The following is a 12,134-nucleotide window of genomic DNA, read 5'->3' as shown; positions in this document are numbered from 1 at the left end:
CTAGGCCTCAGTGGGCAAATGTTTGGGGCTCCCGATCCAGGGTGGGTTTGTACTGATAGATAACATTTCCACCTAAGCCCCTTCTGGATTGCGGGGCTGAGCCATCTGAACCTGCATCCCCTGTCCTCATGGGCCACATGTGCGTAGGCCAGGCGTTAAATCCCAAAGTGCCTCTGAAGAATCCATGGAATATTCCAAGCACTGGCTCATCTCCCCTTAGAAAGGTACACAGAGTGCTGCATGAAGCTTTTTACCTTTCAGCAGCAGCAGACTGATGGCAGTTAAAGAAGGGCCATGAAGTATTCTCAAGCATTTGCTTCTCAGGGAGCACTTGTGCCAACACTGGGAAGTGCCCAGATGAGTAAAAGAGTTCCTGGCCTTGAGGGTCCAGACTGATTGGAGGGTGAGGACACATCGGGTGGGAGAGACAGGCATGACTTGCTGTGCAGTGTGGTAGGTGTTACTGAAGAGGGGTACGGGGGTGCAGGCCACTGTAGGGAGGATTCAGGGAGGATGTCTAAGAGCAGGGAACATTCCATCTGGGTCCCGAAGGTATTAATCCAGTTGAAGGCTAATTTTTTAGAAAGGGAAAGCAGAAGCAGATTCCCTTTCCTGCTGGAAGATGATCTTTGCACAGAGTCCCAGGCCCACAGCATGAGTAAAATACATCTCACTCATTCATGTATTGGACACATATGGGTGTCCACTTTATGTCAGCCACTTCCACTGTTGGGGGACACAAGTGAAGGGAGGGGACAATATCAAATTACAGTGTAGAGTTACTGTCAGATGAGAGTCAGGCCATGGGGAACATGGAATCACAGAAGATCAGTCAGTTGCTTCAGTAGGAGTAATGGCTTCAACCTGGAGGAAGCCAGTTTCTGCTCACACACAAAAATCTTCATCAGTCAGTGTCCTCAGCTGACAAAGGTTCTCAGCATGCAGCTTCCATTTCCCAGCATGCAGCATCCATTTCCCAGGGTTGGATCCAAACCAATAGGCTGGAAGGGGAAAGAGTATGGAGAAGGCTTGTGGATGGGTCTTACTTTCAAGGCCTAGAAGGGGTGTGTCTCCTGTGCCCCCATATTCCATTGTCTGAAAGTCACATGACCACACCTAACTGCAGGGGAGACTAGGAAATGTAGTCCAACCCTGTGTCCAAGAAAAAATAGCCTGATTTAGTGACCCACAAGGACTCTGCCCACTGAGAAGAGGGAACAGGGAGTGTGAAGTTGGGTAAAAGGTTGTTGATTTATATGGTCAATTTAAACGATCCCTCTGTCTGTGGAGTCTCGGGGGAAAGAAAGGGTGGGGTTCTCAAACACAGAGCGGGGAGCATTAGGGTTTTCTTCTGATGACTGAAGAAAGGGATAGAGTTATTTGGGGCGTCTACTTCTGACTAGGGGAAGTTGTTGTCCCTGGGGCCTCACAGACCCAGGGTATACTTGTGTTCCCCTGAGAGATGACCAGCAGCCCATCTTCTTATGGACAACAAGGGCCAGTGAGTGGAGAGTAACCAGACTCTCCAGGACTTGGCTGCCAGGCATGAGTTACATGCAGTCCTTTAGGAACCCAAGAGCCAACTGAGCCCTTGAATTTCAATATGGCCACTGGGGAGGTGGTTGAGAGTGATGAGTGCTGATGTGCTCTAGGACCCAGAGGAGGGAGTACTGATCAAGGGCAGGCCACTGAAGACTTCCTGGAGGAAATCCAGGGGAATGAAGCTAGACCTGCAGCCTGTCTGTAGTTCTGCTCTATTTCATCTCCCACAATCAGCCCTAGCCCTCAGGGTCTTCCCACCCCCGAGATGTGTTATCTGATTTCTAGGTTTCATTTCCAATTAGGAGCCTTTCGAAAGAAAACCAGAGCTGGACAGCAACTGTGAGGGTAGTAACAGATTTTAGTCACAAACATTGCAACAGGGGAAAAGGGATCTCGGCATAGAACTGGTCAATTTTGAATTCAGTGTGAACAAGCAGAAATTTATAGCCAAAGAACTGGGTGGGGGTCAGTAAATGGAAATAACTCAGAGGAAACTGAGGGTAAGGAGAGATTCTGGCTAAACTGATCTAACAGGATTCTTGCTGATCAGACTTGGGGGGAGGTTGGAGGGCCAGAAACTCTGATCAGATACAGTGATCTGACAGCCAGGGTGGAGGGGGGTTGTCTCTTGCTGAGCTGATGGAACAGTTACTGGCTAAAACCGGATTTTACAAGGATGTGCACAGAGGCGCCTGGGAGAAGGGCCGGGAGCTGATTAGTTTGGTGGAGTAAAGAAGTTTTGTCACACCCAAGGGACAAACCAGGGCATTCAGGGAAGGAAAGAGCTTATTTCCCTCAGGTCTTGTCTTCCTCCTAAGGCCATGTGATAGAAACTCGTTTTCTGTTGTAAAAATTTTAAATGTACAATGCTCAACCTTGCTGAAAAGATAATCAGAATGAAATCAGTGTCCAAACTCTTCCAATCCTAATCCATGCACATTCACCGTGAACACAGAAATGTCCCTTACAAGTTTGCCAGTGTTTTATTTGCTTTCTTTTCTTTCTTTCTTTTTTTTTTTTTTTTTTTTTTTGATACTGGGGATCGAATTCAGTACCTGGCACTTGGGAGGCAGGCAGCAGAACCACTGAGCTAAATCCCTGGCCCTTATTTTGCTTTCTTGCTATATTACTTGGTGCTCCCCAGGCCTCCTTCCCTTGAGGTCCATCACCAGGCAAACCCAAACAATACCCAGAAAGTAGCAGGTGGCTGGTTTCTTTGTCCTGTCAATTCGCAGCTCCCGCCCCTCTGCTCTCTCCTGCTTCATACCATCCATCCTCCTTAGCATCAGGATTGTGGAGGCCACCCAGTCTGTTCCTGACTTTGCCTCTTACGGCCTGTACGGCCATGGGCAAGATCCACTACCTCTCCAGGTCTCAATGTCCTTGTGTATGAGATGGGGACACTGAGGGTACCTCCCTGCAGGGGCACTACGAGGAGGGATTGTGTCCAAAGTGTCCAGGAGTTGAGACCCTGTGGCTCAACTGGTGGTTGCCGGGGTGAGGGGCTGAGGAGGAAGTAAGCAAGGGAAAGGCCCAGGCCTGGAACGGAGCTTGTCTTTGGGTTCCCCATGCAGAGTGGAGGCGAAGGAAGGAGACTGGGGATGTCCCTAAAGCCAGTGGTCAGCCTCTTCCTTGGCCCCAGGCTTTGCTTTGAACAGGAAACACTCGCTTTAACCACCTCTGTGCTTGAGCATCCTGTTTCTTGTGCAGAGTTTCTTTGAAAGGCCTGGAGCCAGTCGGTACCATGAGTATATTTCTCACTCATGTGAGAAATGTCTTTACAATAATATCCCCTGCAATGTGGCTGAGGGGTTGGCTCCCATCTGTCCATGAGGATAGTGCGGTCTGGCCCCCACAGGAAGTGAGCCACCAGCACTCAGGGAGGAGACAGCAGGCAGAATTCCATGATGACTCTGAGTGTCCCGCTCAGAGACAGCAGATGCCTCTCTCCTTCACATCTCTGTGGCTAACACAGGTCACATGGCCAGGCCAGACGCTGATGGATGACAAGTCTAATACTCCTGCACACCTGTGACCACCAGGGGGCTAGCGATTCTTCTGAACAAGTAACGCTTTGGGAGGGGGCTTTGGGGAAGGGGTGCTGATGTGGAGATGGGGGTATAAGATGAAGGGGCAGGACACTGGGTTGTAGAGGCTGGGCTAGCTTCTCCGTGGCAGCCCTGGCCTTTGTGGCTGAAATGCCCAACAGGAGGAAATTACACGTTGAGGATCCCTTACCTGAAATGCTTGGGACCAGAAGTGACTTTTCCTGGATTTTGGAATATTTACATATACATAATAAGATGTTTTGAAGAATGGAACCCAAGTCTAAACATGACCTTCATTTGTGTTTCATATAAGTCTTATACCATAGCCCGAAGGTAATTTTATACAATATTTTCAGTTCACCTGCAATTTGACTCTGACCCATCATGAGGTCAAGTGTGGAATTTTCCATACATTGCATTACTCAAAAAGTTTTAGATTTTGGAACATTTTAGATTTCAGATTTTTAGATTAAAGATGCTCAACCTCTACCTACTTTTTTATTAATGTGCTTTGAAGATTGTGGCAATGATGTTTTCATGGGATAGCATTTTTCTTCTGGGTACTAATAAAAAAGAAAACCAATTGGCTCAGTCTCTGGAAGAAGAATCATGAGACACTGGCAGGCACTGTGGTCTGGCTCCACAGGAAGTGAGCCACTACCCCACTTCCTCCTCCCAGCTGACCCCTAGCTTTAGAAAGGCCTGTCTGAGATCATCTAGACAAAAAATTAACAATGAAATTCTAGAACTGAACCAAGCTATTGAACAAATGGACTTAATAGATATTTACAGAGTGTTCCACCCCACAAAATCAGAATACACATTCTTTTCAGCTGCACACAGGTCATTCTCCAAAATAGACCACATGCTAGCTCACAGGACATGTCTAAGTCAATGTAAAGAATTGAAATTACCGCCTGTATATTATCAGACCATAGTGCAATAAAATTGGAGATCAATAACATGAGAAACTGCAAAACTCCCACAAACACCTGGAAATTGAATAACACCCTCCTGAACAACCAATGGGTCACAGAGGAAATTAAAGAAGAAATTAGACAGTTTCTACAAGTAAATGATAATGCCAGTACAACATTTAGGAATCTATGGGACACAATGAAAGCAGTTCTATGTGGGAAATTCATAGCAATGAATGCCCATATTAGGAAAACAGAGAGAACTCAGATAAATAACCTAATGCAGAACCTCAAACTCCTAGAAAAAGAAGAGAATAACAAACCCAAAGCCCACATAAGAGAGGAAATTATAAAGATCAGAGCAGAAATCAATGCAATGGAGACTAAGAGAATGATACAAAAAATTAATGAATCAAAGAGTTGGTTTTTTGAAAGAATAAATAAAATCGATAAATCTTTAGCCAACCTTATCAAAAAAAGGAAAGAAAAGACTCAAATCCATGCAATTAAGAACAAAAAAGGGGAAGTCACCACAGAACCAGCAGAAATCCAGAGGATCATCAATACCTATTTCGAGAAACTGTACACTAATAAAATGGAAAACACAGAAGAAATGGACAGATTCCTAGATACATATGAATTGTCAAAGTTAAACGAAGAAGATGCAGAAATTCTAAACACCCTAATTACTGTGAGTGAAATTGAAAATTAATAAAAAATTTACCAACAAAGAAAAGCCCAGGTCCTGATGGCTTCACTGCTGAATTCTACAAGACATTTAAAGAAGAACTAATGCCATTACTCTTTAAACTCATCAAGGAAATTGAAAGGGAAGCAAGGCTTCCAAACTCATTCCTGGAAGCAAGTGTGACTTTGATTCCAAAACCAGGGAAAGACCCAACTCAAAAAGAGAACTACAGGCCAATCTCCCTAATGAACATAGATGCAAAAATTTTCAACAAGATATGGGCAAACAGAATACAGAGGGTCATCAAGAAGATCATACACCCTGACCAAGTCAGATTTATCCCAGGGATGCAAGGATGGTTCAACATTCGTAAATCAATAAATGTAATACACTATATTAACAGAGTCAAGGACAAAAACCATATGATCATCTCAATAGATGCAAAAAGGCATTCAACAAAATCCAACACCCATTCATGATAAAAACCCTACAGAAAATTAGAATAAAAGGTCTTTATCTCAACGTGATTAAGGGTATCTATGAAAAACCAACAGCCAACATCATACTAAATGGTCAAAAACTGAAAACTTTCACGCTAAAATCAGGAACAAGACAAGGATGCCCACTATCACCACTCCTGTTCAATATAGTTCTGGAAGCATCAGCCACAGCAATTAGAAAAGAGAAAGAAATAAAAGGAATAAAGATAGGAAAGGAAGAAGTTAAACTCTCATTATTTGCTGATGATATGATACTTTACATAGAAGACCCAAGAAACTCCACCAAAAGACTTCTAGACTTAACTGACAGATTCAGCAGAGTAGCTGGATATAAAGTCAACACTCAAAAAACAATAGCCTTCTTATACACAAATAGCAGACTCCTTGAGAGAGAAATTAGGGAAACAATTCCTTTTACAATAGCATCCAAAAAAATGAAATATCTAGGAATCAACCTAACAAAGGAAGCAAAAGACCTCTACACTGAAAACTACAGCACCCTGAAAAAGGAGTTCGAGGAGGATATAAGAAAATGGAAAGACATCCCTTGTTCCTGGGTAGGAAGAATCAATATAGTGAAAATGGCCATACTTCCAAAACTACTCTATAGATTTAATGCAATGCAGATTGAAATTCCAACAATGTACTTCACAGAGCTAGAGAAAACAATCCAAAAATTCATTTCGAACCAGAAGAGACCTAGAATAGCAAAAGCAATTCTGGGCACCAGAGACATGGCTGGGGGTATCACAGTACCCAACTTGAAGCTATACTATGAAACTACTGTGATAAAAACAGCATGGTACTGGCAAAGAAACCAACTCAAGGATCAGTGGAATAGATTAGAAGATGCAGAAACAACTTCAGACATACCCAGCCATCTCATCTTTGACAAAGGAGCCAACCACGCTCATTGGAGGAAAGATAGCCTATTTAATAAATGGTGTTGGAAAAACTGGATTTCAACCTGCCAAAGATTAAAACTAGACCCATATCTATCCCCATGCACTAAACTAAGATCAAAGTGGATTAAAGATCTAAATATTAAGACAGAAACACTAAACTTGCTGGAAGATAAGTTAGGTAGAACTGTTGAAGATATTGGCATATGAAAAGACTTTATGAACAAAACCTCAGTAGCACAGGAACTAGCAGAAAGAATCAACAACTGGGATCTCATCTTATTAAAAAGCTTCTGCACTGCAAGAGAAACCACCAACAGAGCTAACAGACAACCTACAATGTGGGAAAAACATTTTAGCAGCTGTAACTCAGACAAAGGGCTACTATCTAGAATACATAAAGAATTGAAAAAAATCAGACCCCCCAAATTCAAAGACCCAATTCAAAAATGGGCATCTGAAATGAACAGATATTTCTCAGACAAAGAAGTAAAAGCAAAAAATAAACATATGAAAAAACATTCAGCATCACTGGTCATTCGGGAGATGCAGATGAAAACAACACTGAGATTCCACCTCACCCCACAAAGAATGGCTGGTATCAAGAAATCAACCAATAACAAATGCTGGTGGGGGTGCAGAGAGAAAGGAACCCTTCTCCATTGTTGGTGGGAGTGCAGGCTGGTGGAACCACTGTGGAAATGAGTATGGAGATACCTCAAAGAACTAGGGCTAGAGGTTCCATTTGACTCAGCTATTTCCCTGCTGGGTATTTTCCCAAAAGAATTAAAAGAATCATACCACAGTGATATATGTGCACCCAATGTTCATAGTGGCACAGTTTGTAATAGCGAAAGCTTGGCAACAGCCCACGTGCCCATCAACTGGAAACTGGATAAAGAAGATGTGTTTTTTTTATAAAATGGAGTACTACTCAGTCATAAAGAATGAGAAACTAGAGTCATTTATAGCTAAATGGATGCATATTGAGGCCTTACTCTTAAGTGAAATAAATAGGACACACGTGTAAATACTGAATAGTTTCTCTAGTGTGAGAAACTAAGAGTGTAAATAAGGACTAAAAGGATTAATAACTAATAATTGATACTTTGAAATAGGAAAAGGTCCAAAGGGGTAGGGGTGGTGGGAGGAGATGGGGAAAGGAAAGAATGGAAAGGAAAAATTATGAGAAAAGAAAAAAAAATGGAAACGAAGTCTATGTAAATAGGGAAGGGTGGAGGGATGAAGGGCACATAGGTAATGGGGGAAAAATAAGAACCAAGACACATCATGTACAGGTACAAACACCCAATGATAAATGTAAATGCATTATATACCTAAAATGTACCAATAAAAGAACTTAAGGAAAAAAAGAAAAAGGCCTGTCTGTCCAGCTCAGGTGATGTTACAGCAGAGTGCAACAGCTCAGCGTTATAGCCAATAATTACAGCTATCTGAAGGTCTCTGGGAGCAAAGAAACACTCAGAGAGATAGAGGAATTTATTATGCCCGCAGACTCAGAGGAGTTCGTACCCTGAAGTCTGAGCCCCGAATGGCAATGCAAGCAGCCTTATATAGAAATCTTTGGGGTAGGCGGGTGGGCTCACCTACTGGGTGAGCATGCTCAATGCAGCACAAACTGTTACATTGCTTGAACAGAATGGTTTGATACATTGGGCAGGAACATGGCACACAGTTACATTGCTTGAACAAAACATTCTGTGCAAAAACATGAAGGGGGGTGGCTTGACCTGCCCTGTTGTGCATTATTTCCTTATCGGTGAGATGTGTTCTCCCCCAGAACAAATCTCCTGCTCTCAGGCATCTGATTTTAGGTCAAGTAGTTGGATTTGGTAGATACATTTGTACTTGAGAAGGGAGCCGTCCCCAGGTCAGGTGATCAGTGCTGGTGATCGGCACCAGCAGGTGCGGGACCTTTAATCCAAGGGAAAGAGGGGTTCTAGGTGAGTGTCTGGGCAGCAGAGATCTGTGCCCAGGGGCAGGGCACAGTGCCACCCAGAATGCATTAGATATCTGTTTATGCTCTTGAATTTGACTGTCACCAGTAGAACCATATCCCAGAGTGAGATTTAACCTTTAACACATTTAACACATTTAAATCAAAATGTGTTACGGTCATAAAAAGGTGAGAAACGGTTTGGATTATTAGACGAGAGCTTGGCAACAGAGAAGACAAACTCTTGCTCATTCCACGTAAAGGCAGGATTATTATATCATGGTGGATCTTCTGTTCCTGCTAGTACAAACTTTTTTTGAGAACATGAGCTTTGGAAAGGCTGAAAGTTCCCGGTTTTTATTCTTGTGATCTCTCTGTGCTTAAGTTTCCTTGTCGGTAAAATGGGGACATCTTCAACACAGCTGTTGGATTGATGAGCAAGCATGTGGGGACACAGGCCAGCATTGCCGGGCAGGCGGGAAAACCCACCCACTTCATCTCTAAATGGAGACATTCATGGGCAAAACTCTCTCCTGCCCACTGGAGTAGGTATCACTGCAGATGAGCAGTTATAATTAGCAACTTGTAGCTCACACCTCCAAACCCCTCACTTCCTGTGCTGCTTGGCCCCTGGAGAACTCCTCTGAGAAGCTCATGTATCTCACACTGGTTATAGCCCAGAGTGGTTCTGATAATGAGACTGTTTCTGTGTTAAGCATTCTCCCTTTTTGGCTTTCAAACCTAGGGCTGGACAAGGAAAAAACAAATACAGGACAATTTAATCTCCAAGGACTTTATTATAAATCTTTGGTGAATTTCTTTTTTTAAGTGGATTTCAAATCATAGTGGTGCATACAGTTTTTAGTCTTTCTTTTTCACTTAAACATTTTATGTTGAGATTTCTGTGTCATGGAACATTTCAAAGACTTTGCAACCAGTTAAATAGGTGCTGAATGGCTTCTAAGGGAGACACTTGTGACAAGTTCTGTAAGACACGGCCCTGACGTGGAAGACGGACACACACACACACATTCACACACACACACAGCCACATGTACAAGCCAGATCGTCTTAAGTGCTAGAGTGTAAGTGTGCACTGGACAGTGTCTAAACAGATTGCTCTTGACTGAGCAGGATCGGCTCAGGCCTCTTTGGGCCTTGGAGGTTGAGAAATAAATGTGAGAAAGTGAAATTAGGAAACAGGCATGGGAAGTTGCAGCCCCAGCCTGCATCAAGGCTCAGAGGCTGGAAAGAGAATCCAAATAGAGTGAAGCTCTACTGTGAGCCTCTAATGTGAGGGACTGAAAGAGGAGATGAAGGTTAGGCTGGGAGAGTGGGATTCAGCCAGGTCACCAAGGGCTGTGACAACCTCCTCAAAGGTGTTAGGGGGTTGGTTTGTTGCCACAGGAAGGGAGCCTGGGTGAGTCAAGGCCTCATGAGACAGTGCTGCAATGCCTGTCCAGGAAATGTGGACAAGGGACCTATGGGGGAGCTTGTTTTGCCATGAGAGAAGCAGACACAGGAAGAGGCTTTGACAGAGACAGAAAGATCCAGACCACAGGGTCTTCAGGGCATGAGAAGGAGGAAGATGAAGGAAATGTGTTGGTGGCAGGACTGGCCCTGGTCTGTGTGTGGATGGACTGCTACCTTCAGGGACTCTGCAGCTTCAGAAAAATCTGTCCAAGGGAATGCAGCTCAACTCAACTGTTTTAGGAGTCCAGAGGCCTCCGTACAGCCACCTCTCTTTGGAGGGTGGCTACAGGAGATGTCCAGGAGAGCCAGAGGCATGGGCTGTCTGGGCAGCATGTGTCTGAAATGGTTTTCTCTCCTGTAACAGAAGACCTGAGACTGGGTTATTTATAAAGAACAGAAATTTATTCCTCACCATTCCGGAGGCTGAGAAGTCCAAGGTTAAGTCACCAGCAGGTTCTCTTGTCTGGCAACAGCTGTTCTCTGCTCCCAAGACGGTGCCTTGCTGCTTCACCCTACAGAGAGAAGGGTGCTGTACTCTCATGTGGCGAAGGCAGAAGGGCCAAGGAGCAGAAGGTTGTATGAATTCTCTCTAAAAGGGCTTTAGGGCTAGAAACGTAGCTCAGTGCTACAGCACTTCCGGCCCTGGATTCAGTCCCTTGCACCACAATAATAAATAAGGGCCTTAATCCCATTCATAAGGGAGGAGCCCCATGGCCTCAGTACCTCTTAAAGACTCCACCTCACACAGGCCATCAAGTTTCAGTACCTGAATTCACACCATAGTACTTTTTTGTAAGGACACAAAAACCACCCATAAGGGTAAAGACCTTGAGACTTAATCACCTCCTAAAGGTACCATCTCTTAATACTGTTTTAGTGTTGGTTAGGTTTCAATGTATGACTATTGAGGATCACCAATATTCATACAATAGCAACATGCAAAGTGGGCAGCACTTGGATCTGGGAGCACCTACGTACGTACCTGTCACTGATTCTGCCTCCCTCCCTGAAAACTTGCAATCTGGAAATTCTCTTTTCAACAAACCCATTTATACATGAATGTGAAAGTCTAACACTGCCATAAAGTAGTGTTCTCTGCTAGGGGTGCGTGCAACTCAGCAAGAACGAAAGCCCCAAGACTAATGTTACAGTGGTGGGATGCCAGGCAGGAAGCCAGCATCCTTCATGCCCACTGCTCGCCCAGGTGCTGCTCTCTATAAGGCTGCAAGGGTAGGCAGGGAAGTTTCATGACCCATTTCTTGTGTGTTCTTGTCTGTTTGGAGCCATTTCTCCCCTGTGGTAGGAGTGAGCCCCTACATCACTATCTGGAACTGTAGGCTCCATCTCTCTCCTCTTCTTCATGGGTATCATGTTTGTTCTCCACACCTGCACCCTCCATGTGCTCTGTCCTCTGCTTTGGGCTGCTCTCTGTGCTCCTCTTGGGTCTGGTCTTTGTCATCCTTCATCATGTGATTCATGTTTTCTCATCTTCTTTCCCCAGCCAGACTGGAAGCTTCTTCGGGTTGGGTTTGTGTCTGACAATGCCTGTGATCCCCAAAGCCCAGCAGAGGGCAGGGCATGCTGCAGGCACCCAACAAATAACTGAGTCCTTGATCAGCTGTGTTGTTCACACCTCGCTCTTGTGCAGAGAGACGGTCTGGTCTGGAAGGACCAAGAGGGTCAACTTCAGAACCCAGTGGCCCCAAAGTCAGGTCTCATCCCTTTGCTCTCACCTGTTGTGAAATCTTGGCACTCCCACTCAGTCCTCTGCCTCACTAAGCCTTGCCCTTCTCAACTGTGAAATGGTAATTAACTGGACCTATGTATAGTAGTGCCTGGCTCACAATAGGTGCTCATAAAACATCGCTTGCACGGTGGAGTGGAGGTGTAGCTCAGTGGTTGAGTTTAGCATGTGGAAGGCTCTTGGCTCAATCTCTAGTGCTATGCACATGTACTACCCATCTCCCCTCCATCCCTAACTGATCCCGTTCCATGTGGGATGGGTCTGAGGATTAGAAAAACCTGGTTTTGATCCTGTCTGACATATAAGAAGCTGAAAGTAGCCATTCCATCCTCACAACAACTAAAAAGCTGAGCAAACTGAGAA

At 44.5% G+C, this 12,134-nt stretch overlaps 1 protein-coding gene across 1 annotated transcript in view; it reads left to right on the top strand.

Annotated features, from left to right (window-relative positions):
- The window catches only part of Rin3 (Ras and Rab interactor 3), a 117,818-nt gene that overhangs the window by 47,369 nt on the left and 58,315 nt on the right, over positions 1–12,134 (top strand). The gene's annotated exons all lie outside the window — the stretch shown is intronic.

This window comes from Heterocephalus glaber, unplaced genomic scaffold (assembly GCF_053883595.1).
Source record: "Heterocephalus glaber isolate CG9 unplaced genomic scaffold, H.glaber_assembly_v1.0 deba00001608, whole genome shotgun sequence".
Taxonomy (NCBI): domain Eukaryota; kingdom Metazoa; phylum Chordata; class Mammalia; order Rodentia; family Bathyergidae; genus Heterocephalus; species Heterocephalus glaber.
Note: the sequence above shows the minus strand (reverse complement) of the source record. Positions and strands in the feature narration are given on the sequence as shown.